Below are 16,203 nucleotides of genomic sequence, written 5' to 3'. Positions count from 1 at the left end.
CATCCATCAATTTTCGATACATCAATCTCACACACCCACTAGTTTTTATCATCAAATTAATAAACGAATTTGTGCTCCATTGATATTTTTAAATTATGATTGATTCTTATAATTGATCTTGAAGCTTTATAAGTATATAGGAAATAGCTTCCTACATAATATATTGTATGTTAGATGTGTATTGAAACAGTATATAAATTAGAAGAGGATTTTTTTAATATTAATCGCCGATAAATACAGTATTATGCATTTGATAATGATTTTTACGTTATGTTCAGTTTTGACACAATTGCCCTAAGAGACCGTTTATGTATTACGTAAGCACTATAGGGGGCAGGGGAGTCTTTGATTTTCTTATTTGGTGATTACGTTAATAGTAATTATTTACATTTTCACACATATTACCCACATATTATCTATGCTTAAAAACTAAATAAAATAAATAAATCAGTGGCGCTACAACCTCTTTAGGTCTTGGCCTCAAATTTCTGAATCTGTTTCATGATACATTTTTTTTATCTAATAGGCAAGTAGGTGATCAGCCTCCAGTGCCTGACCCACGTCAACTTTTTTGGTTTAGACATGTCGGTTTCCTCACGATGTTACCATTCAAGCGTATACACAAAACGAAAATCCATAGGTGCACAGCCGGGGATCGAACCTACGAGCTTAGGGATGAGCCGCACGCTGTAGCCACTAAGCCAACACCCTACAAGAGCCAAAATAATACAGCACAATTTTCTTTGAATTTGAGTTTTAGAAAAACCTCAGCCGCCATAAAACCTTCGACGTGGTTAGACTTAAAATCTCTCGGCATCCGTAATTCCTTTTCACCTGTCAATTTTGCTTTTAATTGCAGAATTCCAAGGAAAGAATTATTTTCTAATTGAGGGACCTAATGAGGTCGTTACTCATTACAGAGTAATTAAAGTGTCCGCGGTAATTGATTATCCCGGAATGGATAAAGGAATGTTTTAGTGCTACTTATATTATTACTCCTTTGAAAGATTTTAACTGACTGCTTCTGTTTTACAGTGCAAGCAATATAAATATTAGTATGTTTTTTAAGTCGTTTAAAAATAATCATTTGTAAATACTGTATAGTTGTGTGGAACGATATAATTATAATAAACTAGCGAATCCGACATACGTATCTACAAATCGATCTCGACTACATTTGAACACACAAAAAATTTCATCTAAATCTGTCCAGCCGTTTAGGAGTTTAGTTACGAAGACTTGAACAGAAGATATATACATATATATAGACCAGCTGCACTGCAGCATTTTAACGAATCTTTTGTACATAAAGGTGCTTAAAAGTGCGTACCAATTCTTACTAAAGGCCGGCGATGCACTCGCGAGCCGTCCGGCATTGAGTGTGAGAAAAAGTAAGCAAAGCTCTAAAAAATAATAATACATAAACGTATTAATTTTTTGTAGAAATCCTCGTTTGTTGAAGAATGTGACTAAAGAAGAACCTCTCAACAAATGCTATGCTACATTTCCATTTCTCATTCATTCATTTTCTTTTTTGATAGGCGATATAGATGATAAAGGCTAACAAACTTTACAACATCTCATTTTTATAGTCGGTTAAAAACGTATGCAAATATTGCTGATCAGTAAAAAGATATTTACGTATTGATGTATTTATCTCAAATGTGATCTTGGTCTGATTAATTTGGTGTTTTGAGACGTGGTTACTGACTCGAGATTCGTTTAAGATAATTTTTTATGCATTAACATTTATCATTTAGACTGAATGGCATACCGCAGTATTTTCTTGAGATTACCTTTACAAATAAATATTTTTATTAAAAAAGTGTTTGGAAAAATTAAACCGACGTCAAGTGCCTGTCGTTTCAAACGGAAACATTTAAATTTAACAGTTATAATAATAATACACACAAGTAAAACTGATAACGTATTTTTTAAACCAGTGAAAAAATGAGGTACGTACTTAGATATCACCGCGAATTTGACATATAACTTCAAAAAGTAAACTAAAGCGGAAATAGACGCGGCACATAGAAAGAGGTACAGAAAAGTGGAGTTGAACTGGTGCCCATGGTACAACAAAACCAAAAAGAGGAAACTACACCAGGTGGCAGAGAGTGGCACAGTGCAGAGAGGAGTGGCGGAATTTGAAGGAAGCCTTTGCCAAAAAAGGGATGAAAAAGATACAGATGAAATAGAAACGTATTTAAGTGTGAAAGAATCTGAAAACCAATATTAATATTCGTACGAGCGTTTAAGTTTTGCGTAACATAAACCTATTTACTTTAATATATAGGTTTAATACACTTAACTAGACGTTCAAATAGCACTGGTTAAATATAACTCAGTATTTGTTCGGTCGAAAGCAAAATTGTATGCTTATGTATTTTAAAAATAAAATCTTCAGCTTTTTTTATAGAGCGCAAGTCACGTTTAAACTTTTATTGAAATTGTTTTTTGTTTACAGTAGTAGCCTCACACACACATTTATTGAGACTCGGAGTTATTTTTTGAAATTGTAGGTAAACAATTACTATAGGTATTAACAAAAACTTTAAAACAGGTCAAAAGAATCATCTATCGTCCATACATGTAGAGAAAGTACAGTAAACAAAAGATACATTGAACAAAGATATATTCACGCTAACTACGGTCTTAGCTAACTGGTATAAAGACTTAAATGATATGAACAGTTTTATAGTTAGAAAGTATTGCGACATCCTTTGTTTTGTGCCCTTTGTTTTTCTGGCAGTGACAAACTTAGCTTTTACGATTGGTACTTAGAATCTTTCACGGAGTAGCATATATAAAAATAACAATTCCGTTCATAATGCCTGAAGCACTGTTGGCCTAGTGGCTTCAGTGTGTCCCATCTCTAAGGTCGTAGGATCGATCCCGGGCTGCGCTTTCATGGACTTTCTTTCTATATGCGCATTTAACAATCGCTCGAACGGTGAAGGAAAACATCATGTGGAACCCCGCTTGCCTTAGACACAAAAAGTCGACGGTGTGTGTCAGGCACAGGAGGCTGATATATTGACAAATGACCATGACAGACAACAGATACAGGAATCTGAGGCAAATCCAAGATTAACGGTTTCGGCACGTTCACTTCAACGAGCAAATGTTAGATGCGTACATAGACAGTCCATTAGTGCACAGCCAGGGCCGAACCTACGACCGCAGGTATAAGAGAAGCACGCTAAACACCAACACTGTTTTTTAAAAGCAAGAGTTATAAATAGTTTCTGAGTGTCATCACGAAAAATTAATGAATAATATTTTCGTCATACCACAGAGTATAGACAAAATTTGCACATACACAATCTTCCTAAGCGTGAGAGGGCTGATTACTTCCTCTTAATAAACCATTAGTCATGCATAGCCTGAGGTTATCCAAAGCACGGATGATTTGATCATCAGTAGTTAATTTTTTGTACTTATGACTTAATGGACCGCTGCGATAATCACGCCAGTGCGTGAACGTTAAACGAACGTTTAAATATCAGAAAAACTAGTCTAATCGTATAGCAAGTATGTTGTTTTCAATAAACTCAAAAACTAATAACATGCGGCTGACCAATGAATTTGTAAATTGATTGAATTATAGCGATAATTGTATTTTGAATTGTTGGAAGTCAAATCAAAAGCCGTTGACTTTAATTTAAGACGCTGTCTCTATATTAATTTAAGAAAAATATCGCTATTGTTAAAATAATCAACGATGTTTTCCTTTGAGCGAATATTGGTTGACACCCGTGGATCGAACCTACGATCTTGACGAAGAGTCTCTGAAGCCACTAGGCCAACACTGCTAATTAGTCTAAGATAGAAACTTTTGAACTTTTCTAATTGTATTCGTATTAAAGCCCCAGGCCCGTTTGTCTAATTTATACAGATGTTTATTCATAGGCCATCTAGCTACTGTATTGCTCAATACAATTATTATTTAAACTGGTATTTGACACAACGTGATGTTCGGGGCCTTGTGTTGCAAAAACTATAGTTTTAATACTTGATCTAAGCATGGTCAAACATACAGTCTATATGGCGATTAAAAAGACTGGCGGAGAGTTTATTGCTAGTGCTTCTCTTCCTCTCTCTCGCTCTTGCTCTTGATTTGATAACTGGCAGAAGATGTAAAATTAGAAGCATTTAATGTATATTTCTTTTTTTGACGTTCATAAGTATACTTGGTTACTTATATAAAAAAGTTATTTTGAGTTTGTTTAAAGTATAAATTACTTTTATTAACTAACTTGTTCTGGTTTCCCATGGAGATTTATTCCTCACAATATAGTCAGATATCATGTGCTATCCTATTGGTAAAACAGATAACACTCAAACAGAAGAAAGTATTAATTTATTTACATTTCGTTTCAAGAAATACAGTATAATTTAATAAAAGACAACAGGTGTCGCTATCGAGCGATTTCAACCAGGCGTTCGCCAGTGGTTAGGTTAGGAAAAATATGATTGAGCGCAAGTGCAAAACTTCAAAAGAATTACGTATAATATATACAGTTCAGTTGAGTTTATTACAAAAATACAAATAGTTCCTATTAATTATTATAGGAGAAAAAGCTATGATTATGTTTCATCTGGGCAAATCTTACGTAAGCATATCCCCCTATCTCCATTTTATTTGGTCTATCTTAATAAGATTGTCTGTCACACCTGTTCTTGCTCGTCTGTGTTTTTTTGCTTGTCTAATTTTCTTATTCTCCATTCCATGGCTGGTGGTCCGTGTGCTGGTATAGAATGCCCAAGAATCGAAGCCACGATAAAACATAGAAGATACGGGTTGTTTAAGACTTCACTCTATAATTTTTTCTTGATCTTTGGTTATATGTTTTTTGTTGTATATAATTTATGTTACCTGGAATACGTAATAAATAAACAAATATAAAAGCTTATCAAAATAGTAGGCAAAATTTCAACTATTAAACACTTGTATGATCAAATAGGCTTTAAGTAGGTAGTTAATAAGTAGGGCACGTTCACTTTCGGCGCGAACTAGTTTCGTTACTCGTCGTTACTCGGAGCTTTCGCTTAGGTATTGTTCTAGAATTTACTACTTTCACTTAATTTGATATATTGTTGTGTCCTTGAAAAATTACCGCTAAAGCTGACCGTGGGTCTGTGATCTACCCCTTCATAAAATCTAAATTTTCAAATTCTTGTAGCGTACATTTCGTCTCTTTCTGACTAACTGTGTTTACGCTGTGATGAAGAGAGAAATTAGTACTTTAGTGAAAACTGATTGATTTTAGGTTTATCTATTATTCTATATAAAATTATATATAAAAAACTTGATTCAATTTAATTGAAATTATCGTACGTAAAATATTGCTTACTCTAATATAAAGATAATCTAAGTATATAGCTTCTTGTTCATTAAAAAGCTCAATTAAATAAATTTAAATGGATTTTAAAATAAAAATTAGTGGCGTTACAATCTTTTTGGGTCTGGCCAGATATCTGAATCTGTTTCATGATCATTTTTCAAGCTAACAGGCAAGTAGGTGCTCTGCTTCCTGTGTCTGACATATGTTTACTTTTTGGGTCCAAGGCAAGCCGGTTACACATACACACACATAGTTTTCCTTCACCGTTCGAACGAAAGTTACATAGTTAAATGCGCACTTAAAAAGAAAGTCCATTGGTGCAAGTCGGGGATCGAACCAACGACCTCAGGAATGAGATTCGCACGCTGAAACAACTATGCCGACACTGCTCTGAATTATATCTAGGAATTGGATTCACAAATTTATTCATTACGACCTGTGCACCTGTGCACAACGGCCAAAGAGTCTCTACTCCAAAAGATACAAAATCAGACTTGAAAAAGTAAATTATGTTTACATTTATTTTTTGTTACAGATACCCCAGATACATAACAGGTAAGTTTTTCTCTTCACAAATATCCAAGGAAATCCCTAGAGCGATCCATTTGGAGATAGATTAAAATAAAATATCTGCAAGCATCCCATGTAAATTTAATTAAACGCATAGCCAACTTAAGCGATGACATAAATGTAAAATGCATAATAAATTAATTATTCTAAAATTGATACAGATCACAGCAGAGTTTCACCGCTGTGCAATTTAAACTCCAATCATCAAGATACGTGTTATGACGCAAATTACGTGCGATTAAAATAATTTGTATTAAATTGTTTATGTTTTGTAATTGTAGATTCTAGATTCTTATAAACATGCAGGTTTACATTGAATCTTCTTCATTTAAACACATTATGTTAGTTGTAAATTAGAATTTTAAGAGTATTAAAAGAAGCTAAATTGCATCGGCAGGCGAGATACAATCCCTGGTATTCTTAAATTTCGCCTTCAGCACCACATCTCTCTTTCTCGACTAGCTTCAAAAGTGCTATTTTGGGTGGTCTAATTGGAATAAACTATTTGATTTGTTTTGAAGACGTGGCACGGGCGTCAATAATTCTACCGTCGCACTATTCTCATGGTAGCTAAAGCCTACTTACTCATTGATTCTTCCTTTATGACCTCGTATGCCGCATCTTACTAGATATGACCTATTGGCGTTTGAATCAATTAAAATTGTGTGTTCTTTTTTTATACAGAACACAGCCTACCTATAATTATAAGATGAATAATTCACTATTAACACCTTTCAAAGCCATTGTAAGCTAATCGACTGAGTTTGATTGACTTGTGTGACGAAATTTATTCAGTCCAATCCGTTGGCGTATGTCACTCAAAGGCATAAACACGCGTTTTTGTTTTTCTTATTTGGTGGTTACAAATATTACCCACACATTGTCTATTACGTTTATAAAATATTATTTATTGAGAGCTTTGCTTGCTGACAAGAGGAGAGGGTAATTTTCTTACTTAGTACTTGAACGGCCCCAAATACTCGTATATGATAGAATCATCTGCTTGTTTGCTAAAAATAATATATCGGTTTCTATTTTTTTTTTGCTGTAACCGCTTCCTAGGACTGTGTTTATTAATGTCAAATTATTAATTTAACAAACAAAAAGCCTAATTTGCTAATTATTTTATCAACAAGTCAAGATCATTCGTAATATATTGATTATTTCGATTTCATACCGATTAAAGTGGTTAATTAAAACTTAAATTAGATCGTTCAGTGCATGAAATTAAGATTATAATAAGCAATAAAAGTTAGTTTGATTAATACTATATAACCTCCGGTATTGTATGTTGATTGAATTAAATTGTTTTATACATTTAATTATTTCGTAAATGTACCTATTAGATTTAATATTTGTCCAAAGTAGAGGGCAAACTAAGTAATTGAATACAAAATATAATACAATAATATATTTCATAAAGATTAAATTTCAAACACCTAAGTATATAGTTATAATATTAATTTAAAATGTCTGACTAGAAAACTAAAAATAAATAACTTTTAAATACTTAAAAGTTGTTTATTTATCTAGCTATTCAAAGCTGCCAGTATCTTCGGAACCTTGCCTAAAGGGACTCCTTTTAATAATATTTTTTAATAATTAAATTTTAAGGTTAGTTATTAGATATATTTTTATGTATTATGTTATTTGTTTTATAAAATTGAATTGTATGCAAATAAATATTAATAATAATCTTGTTTATAAAATAACTAGCGACCCGCCCCGGCTTCGCACGGGTGCAATGCTGATACTAAATACACTACAGAAAATCTGTGAACGTTGTATATAAAAATGTGGATGGCAATAATAATAAGAATAATAGTGTGTGGGAGAGTGTGTTAAATACTATATTACGCAAAAAGAATACTATAATATTGATATATAATACCTGTACATAAATAATTTAATAAATGCCTTTAAATGTTTATATATTAATCATGTCGAATAGTTATTTCTACAAGTAGTTATATCTATTTATTTATAACCAAGATTTCTTCAGTTTTATCGTAAATGAGGCTTTGTAACCATTTAGTTACTTAATACACCAAACTGAAGAACGCTAGAGGTGGAAGCCCGTGATCTACCAGACTTGAATAGTGATCTAGATATCAAAATTTAGCCGCATAAGCATGATGATGATCAGAGGTTAACAAGCGGTGGGAGTGCTTCACAAGTTAGACAGAAAAATCAGTAACAATGTAAGACAATGTCGAAAGGTATGTAGGCGTTTGAAACGAGAGATTTGAAACAGCTTACGACAGCGTTATATCAACATGTTACTGAGATATTCAATAGTGTGTTATTTTGTTGACTTTCTAGTCGTTTAGTCCTTCCTCGTGCTATACGCAGAGGGGAAGGAAGTAATTTTACTTTGTTTGGAAGTAATTTTACTTAAATTAAAGCTTTTCTATAACAAACTGAAAAGTTAATTCTATAATTTTTTGTATTTTTCTATTACTATTGTTTATTATTATTGATTGTTTAACACGCATGAGTGAATGAGTGAGTGTAATGTGTACCTGTAAGGTCTAAAGAGCATCTCCAACTCTGTCTTCAGAAGCCAGTACTTCAACCTTTTTTTTTTTGGTGGTATGAGTGGTACGATAAGCGGGTAAATATTAAGCAAACGTATATATGTATGCAATACAAATATTCTGTAATATTCAAGTCGGTGACATGAGAAAAGATTTTGATGAAGGAAAACCATCTTTGTTATATTATACTGTTTTAAGTACAACGCTTATACTCTGTTATTTACTAAAATATCACTGATGTTGTAATATTTATTTATACATTTTGATACATTTGAAGGTGTTTTTTTTATTATATACAGTATATAATAATACAAATTTGATAAGTAGAATATCAAAACGAAATTTAAAAGTTTGGTCCAATTGACAGTGTATCTTTCACGCTGGCAGTATTTCCTCGCTGTATTGCGATAGTTATTCTTCGAGCGAGGAAAGCACCTGCTGTGGGTTACTATCTACCAGATGCTAAAGTAAATCTTACAAGAACAAATATTAAAGAAACAAAATCAACGTTACAGGAAAGGCTTATGTATTAACTAAAGACACGTGTCATTTAGTTAATCATTTATACATGTTATTTAATTTAAAGACCGTTATTAATAAAAGTAATATTTTCCTAGAGATAAATGTAGGTTTAAGTCGACAATCTCGTCACAACTCTTACGCACTAAACGACTATGATTAAAAAACACTTTCGCCAGACAAAATGAAAAGTGTCTGATTTCACATAACCGTAACATAGCATTACGACGGTATGACAATGACTGTAACACCATTGTCTTGAGGGCGACGGTGAAAGTCGAATTTTATAATTGTTACATTACTGTCAATGCAATTTTAGTAAGAGCACTCAGATATAATCTGCATACAGTTTAAAGCACGCTTAAAGTCTGTTATTTGTGGACATGTTTTTTTTTCTGTGGAATATATCTTTATGTTTGGTGTAGTGTTATTAACATTTCTCCTTACCACAGATATTTTGTAGACTTCTGGTGTGACAGGGTTAGGCTATGGGTGCTTTTGATAAGTTATGTGATGACACAAATTCAGTTTTCTTTACGGGTCGGTACGGTTCTTAAGTAATTTTTAAGTGAAACTTCTTTAGGCGCGTGAGAGTATAAATTTTAGGGAAGAAATGTCTGGAAGGTGTGCAGCGTTTTTGTCGAAGAAAAGGGAGAGAGCGAAAAAGAGAGAGTGAGAAAGGGAGATCGAAAAAATACACGCTATTGATTGATGTATTCATGATTGATATTTGTAATATTATAAAAAATCCCTCTTTTCTCAAGCGTAGTACCAGTTATGTTTTTAAACATTACTATAATTTATAAACAGTATTATTGATTGTTTCATACTTAAACCGTACTTTTATAATGTAAAGACACTGAACAACAATCTCCTACTGTCAAGGTGACAACATATTATTAGAACTGTCAAAATATAATTTAAGATGTATGCACATTGATTTAATGTGTTTACGACAATCGAAGTATAGACTCTATGGATCAGTGTTCAATACTTTAATACTGTTTCTCGTTAATATGAATTTAAAAAAATGTTATTTTTTTTGACAGACAAACAAAACAGACACACAAATGAACAATAATTAAAGAAAAAAAATAACAATAATTGTTGAGAAGTAGATACATGTATATTTATTTTTTTCTGTCTGGCTTTTTCATTAGTATCGTTCTCTTATCTCAGTGTTGAGAAACGCAAACTCAAGAAATAAGCTAATATTAATCTTGATCATTCGTAAATAATTAAACAGGCTATTTTAAACGAGAACTAGTGGACAGGTTCACTAATGTCTCCATTGTAAAGGCATTGACCGAATGTGGTCGGAATTAATTGATTTTTTATAAGAAATTCCTTTGGTGAACGGTTTTTGAAATGTATAAACTATGTATGAGCAACACACCTTTGAAATTATCAAAGGCATACGCAGAATTTTTTTATATAGACCAGAGGGCAAACGGGCAGGAGGCTCACCTGATGTTAAGTGATACCGCCGCCCATGGACACTCTCGATGCTAGAGGGCTCGCGAGTGCGTTGCCGGCCTTTTAAGAATTTGTACGCTCTTTTCTTGAAGAACCCTTAGTCGAATTGGTTCGGAAATACTTCAATGGGCAGCTGAATTATACATAATATGTATATAGGAAAAAAACAATAAAGAAATATAAAATACATTTAACTTATTTCGGTAGTGTCACTGATAGTGTGAAAGTGTACCGACCGAGCGACATGGGATCTTTCAAGAAAACAGCGTACCAATTCTTAAAAGGCCGGCAACGCACTTGCAACTCCTTTGTCAACGTATCTATGGGCGACAATATCTCTAAGAACACAGGAGATTGCCTCGTGCCATAAAAAAATCACTTTGTAATATTTTTTATATTCGAGAAATCAAACTTTCTAAGTAAAACTAAGTAAGATTACTTATCGATATAACCGTGGGAACTTAAAACAATATGTAACGTTCGTTATTGTTCAAAATTTTATCCGCGGCTTATGTAATAACTGTTTCCAGCACTTAACGCCAATCATCGAGATTCTAGAATTAAACTAAGTAAGCTAAGTAACCTTTAACCCCTTTTGTCCTCATGTTATACTGATGAAATTAGATAATAAAATTTCAAACAAGTGCTGAAAATTTTCTATATGGATTAAAAAAATTTTTTTTTTTTATAGAACAGGGGGCAAACGGATGATAAATGAAACAAAATGATAATTCAAATTTAATGGATGATATTTGATTTATCATTTATTATGAGCAGTGTTGGCCTAGTGGCTTCAGCGTGCGACTCTCATACCTGAGGTCGTAGGTTTGATCCCGGGCTGTGCACCAATGGACTTTATTTCTATGTGCGCATTTAACATTTGTTCGAACGGTGAAGGAAAACATCGTGAGGAATCCGACATGTCATAGACCCAAAAAGTCGAAAGTCACTGTAGGCTGATCACCTACTTGCCTATTTGATTTAAAAATGATCATGAAACAGATTCAGAAATCTGAGGCCAAGACCTAAAGAGGTTGTAGCGCCACTGATTTATTTTATTTTTTATGTGATTTATCTCTTTAAATGTTAGTTCATGTCAAACCGTAGTAAAAGTAATTTTCCACCGGCTCCTGAACAACACCACTTTTATTGCATTGATTTGATGACGATGAGTTCAATTGGTCGGTCCATCTGGTTCGTGAATGGCAATCTGATCTTTTGCCTACCGCACATCAGATCCTCCAAGTTCTCATCGCCTCTGCGCATTGTGGGGACGATATACGAGATAACTTGGTGTATGTGGTGTGGCGCATTTTGCACGGTATTCTGAACATTCGTCTCCAGCACCACATCTTGAAATCCTCAATCGGTTGCCTTTTTTTGATCCAATATAGTCCTCGCTTCTATTCTATACACGAAATTAGGGAATACTAGAGCCCGTATCCCCCGTGATTTAAACCAGGTATATTCCTTTTTCCCTCATCTGTTAAAAGGGTTTTGAACCGGTAATTTTGTTAGTTTCTTTGCAAATCACGCAAACAATTTGATGCCACTTTCGCCTACGTGGATGAAGAATCAATTTTCATAACTGCTGTTCCCGTGACGAACACAGTTTTCTTTTTAAAATATTTTGTAAAGTATAACCGATTTCTCATTTTAATGTTGTATGTGAATATATTTGTAAAAACAAAAAACAAGTGTGTGTACTTATGTACACGCGTTAGAAGTTATTTTTCTTTGGCGTATGGAAAAAAAATAACTAAAATGCAGTAGTGATTAACGATAAATAATAAAATTAACCAAAAAGATTTTATTTAAATAAATTAATAATTAGTAGAATACAATCACCGTCGTATTTGAAATTGATTTAAAAACACCAAAATAATTATTTATTCACACTGTTTAATTGTATTGTTACAAAATACGTGTTCTAAATATAAAAATACTATAATATACAACTTGAAATTAGTTATCAATTTTCATGCCACTTAGACCTAACTTTACGATGTCGAATTTGGGTGTTGGTGTCGCGCATCGTAAAAATTCACTCTCATCATTTTTCTCCATCGCGCCGAAAGAAGTATAACTTCAAATACAATTCCTCTTTATAATATTAGTATAGATTACTTCAAGGAAAAGCGAATACCCAAGTCGCAGTAATTCCATACATTTGGCACGTATACCTCACGATGTAACGGCTGGGTCGCGTCTCCGTTATCTCAGATAACCTTTAGAAGAATCGTGTTGGCTTTAGATGTATGGCTACTGTAAATTAACAAAGATGTAATGCAATCGGTAGCAATTTTATGGATCTGTTTTTCTCTTATGTATTTGTCTAATTTATTGTCTTGTCAATTCTCAAAAACGAAAGAGAAGCAGTCAGATAAGACGATGGGAGAATGATTTTATTTATCAGGTCCAATGAAGATTCGAATCGCAAGACAACGCCAAAATTGGAAATTTTCAGGAGGCCCTTTGTCAAAGGATAAGCTGTTAATAAATAAATAAGCTTTAAGCTTTTAGTGATATCTATAATATATTACTTTAGGCACATTTATTCTATATTTAGCATGTAAGCTTATCAGCGTTAACAGCTTTTTATTTTATTTTTATTTACTAATGCCAATTCTCATATGAAGACTCCTAAAGGTAATCATATATGCTGCTTAGTTTGATTATTTCATAACTTTGTATTCTTTTAAAAGAAGTAGATCATCCTTTTATCAACCACCTTCTGAATTTACTTTCGCTTTGCGAACGCTGTACACTTTAATCAATCGGTGCTATGTAACTTCCGCTTATATTCCAACACATACCTTAGTTATCCCTGTATTTATTCTAGAAATTTCCTTACTCGTTACCAAAAACATATTTTTTTAGTTAACTGGAATGGACCACTTCCTAAGTAGACATGGGGAGATTCATTTTGTATGGCAATCAAGGTTTTAAATAATAATATACCAAAAAAATTTAAATATTCCGACTAGAGTTTTTAAAAATCGACTTTTTGAAAAAATATTTATCAATTCATAATTGTTTGCATAAAACATTTTACCGCATTTCTAAGGTTTATTAGGGCTACAGTTATTTAGACATCTACATAGAAATTACATACAAAACCGTAGTGTTCTGTCGCTTAGAAGTGTGTGTAGGCTGTATCCAGAAGGTCTCAAATGAGAAAGTTCTTATCGAGAAGAAATGTCGAAAAACTTATGCAGAACATTAAACAACGTAAAGTTGCGTACCTGGGCCACGTGTTGTGCCATGACTGCTACCACCTCCTTTAATTATTATCGGTATAATCCAGAAGAAGCATGGCTCTGCCAGAGATGGACGAGACTGACGGCCATCATGCAGTAATTGAGAGGTAAAAGAAGAAGTGTTTCACATGTGATACGTTACTATGCATATACTTGGAACGAAAATTTATTATTGGAATCGGAATTGATATAATAAGCGTAGAAATTAATATAAAAATTCCGTCCGGTTCAAAAACCGAAGTTCCTAATGGCCGTGAAATGCTAATTGCTAGTCGAACGATCGAATTAAACAAAAAACTTTAATTGTTATGTGGATGATCTCATGTAACTACGCAGTAGGACGAAATGAAGTTTTATATCCCCCCCAGTGATACTTTTTTTTAAATCGAGCAGATGGGCAGGAAAATCTCGTTAAGTGATACAGCGTTCTGAGTACACTCAAATCAGGTGTCTGTTTGCTCATTCTAGAAGCCTCTTCTTTGCCTCTGTAGGAAAACTAAAGCTTTCAGGTAAGCTTATTAGGTTAGTTAGGAAAACTCAAATTAGTTTAGTTCTGGTATTTCCAAGTCCACTGATATTTTTATTCTCTTTTATCTAGTTAATACTAATATCAGTTTATAAGCTTTGAAAACATGGCTTTATGACAAAAACTTTTTGTCGCCAATATACCGTTCGCTTGATAAAACCGTATCTGAACTGGTTTTACGTAACATCTGATAAGCGGACGTGACGTCACTCGATCTTGTAAGTCAGGTTTGTCAAAGATAAAAAAGCTTTGTATCTAACAGCTTCCGCCCGCTTCGACTTAAGTTCATTTAATCTGTAGGTACACTGTCAAAGGTTTATAAACCGTATATTTTTATATCGTCACGCTAGATGAACATCTTGTATTTTTCTTACCCATATATCTTTCTTATAATAAATTACAATAAGTGCAAAAGCATGTTTTAAACTTAAAAGCAAGTTTATTGATCTTCGTCTTCCACAGTCCGCTTCACAGGACAACTATCTTTTCGTATTAGCGAACTGTAGAATCGACTCCTTGTGTTTCCTGGGGGATACGACCTCCATTTTTTTTTGTAGAACAAACGCGTAGGAGGCTCACCTTATGTAAAGTGGTACTGCCGCCCATAGACACTCTCGATGCTAGAGTCCGGCTCGCGAGTGCTTTTTTCCGGCCTTTTAAGAATTTGTACGCTCTTTTCTTGAAGGACCCTAAATCGAATTGGTTCGGAAATACTTCTCCAATTGATTAAAGACTATCTCATACCTCAAAGGCTGACTAGGCAAGACTATTACGACTGCCCTTTGTAGGCCCCTAGGCGCCCCCTATACTATAAAAAGATACCAGTAGTTACAAATATTGCGGTAAGATTTATAAGCAGCAATCTTTATTAAATACTTGTTTGTAAAAGAAATAAATTCCCTAGTTTTAAGCAAACCTAAGATTATGAGTTTAATGTTTACGCAAATTAACATAAAATTGCATTACATTGCTGTGTGTTTATGCGCCATTTTCATTTAGTCGTTGCCAAGCTATTGATTACAGACAAATGAAATTACAGGTTAAAGGGTGATTACTCTATTTTAAGATTTCCTATTAAATCAAAAATAATTTGAATGGAGAAACAGTCCGACTTTTTTTATTAAACCTGGGGCAAACAGGCAGGTGGCTCACCTGATGCTAATAGATTGCAGAGGGCTCGCAAATGCGTTGCCGGCCTTTAACAGAAAAAAATGTTTTATTTTTCGAACACTTTTCAAAGTAGAAGTCAGTATTTTCAAACCTATAGAGATTGTTGTTTTTTTAGAAATAAAATGGCTACAAATTTATAACACGCGGTATGTTTAAAAACTAGTTAGGTATGAAAGTTTTAAGTTCTGACTTGCAGCGGCTTTTTTTATTTTTATCACAGTCCCGTTCTTCGTTTTTAATAATCGAGGCTTTCCCCACAGAGACAGATTTTGGAGTATGTTGTTTTCTCTTTCGGGATTGGGATGAACAGACTAAAAAAAAACGATCACTATCCAAATTACCATCTGAAAATAAACAGCAATACAAGGATGACAAGATGACTCACATGCAAATAAACAATACCTATAATATATTTAGCTCCAGAGCAATTTCAATGTGTATCCTAGATAATCTAGAATATATAGCAGACTTTGAATAATGCTCTACTTCTTATCTTAATTATGATGCTTATGCTAATCTTAATTATGATGTAAGCTATGTTATAATCAAAAACTTATTCGCCATTTTCTGTCTCTAAACACAACAATTTTCGATCTTAAAGGGTGTTTGGCGATTATTTATGACAGATCACGCGATAAAATGCTGCACCTTATAAACAATAGTTGGTCTTGTAGGAACATAGCCAGTCCTCTAGACCTTGTTCATATATTCAGTGCATGCTGCACTCAATAGAAAAAGTCTGGAAAAGATCAAGACATGACACAAGTCAAATTTGTATATCTTTTAAAACAAAGAAA

General features: G+C 33.4%; 1 protein-coding gene across 2 annotated transcripts in view; it reads left to right on the top strand.

The window, feature by feature from the left end:
* Positions 1–16,203, top strand: part of LOC111000015 — an 81,967-nt gene that overhangs the window by 9,354 nt on the left and 56,410 nt on the right. For both annotated transcript variants that reach the window (XM_022269323.2, XM_022269322.2), the window contains exon 2: positions 5,884–5,903. The gene's annotated coding sequence lies outside the window, so the exon portion shown is untranslated. The remainder of the gene's footprint in view (positions 1–5,883; positions 5,904–16,203) is intronic.

This window comes from Pieris rapae, chromosome 18 (genome assembly GCF_905147795.1).
Source record: "Pieris rapae chromosome 18, ilPieRapa1.1, whole genome shotgun sequence".
NCBI lineage: Eukaryota > Metazoa > Arthropoda > Insecta > Lepidoptera > Pieridae > Pieris > Pieris rapae.
This window is presented reverse-complemented; position numbering and strand designations above follow the sequence as displayed.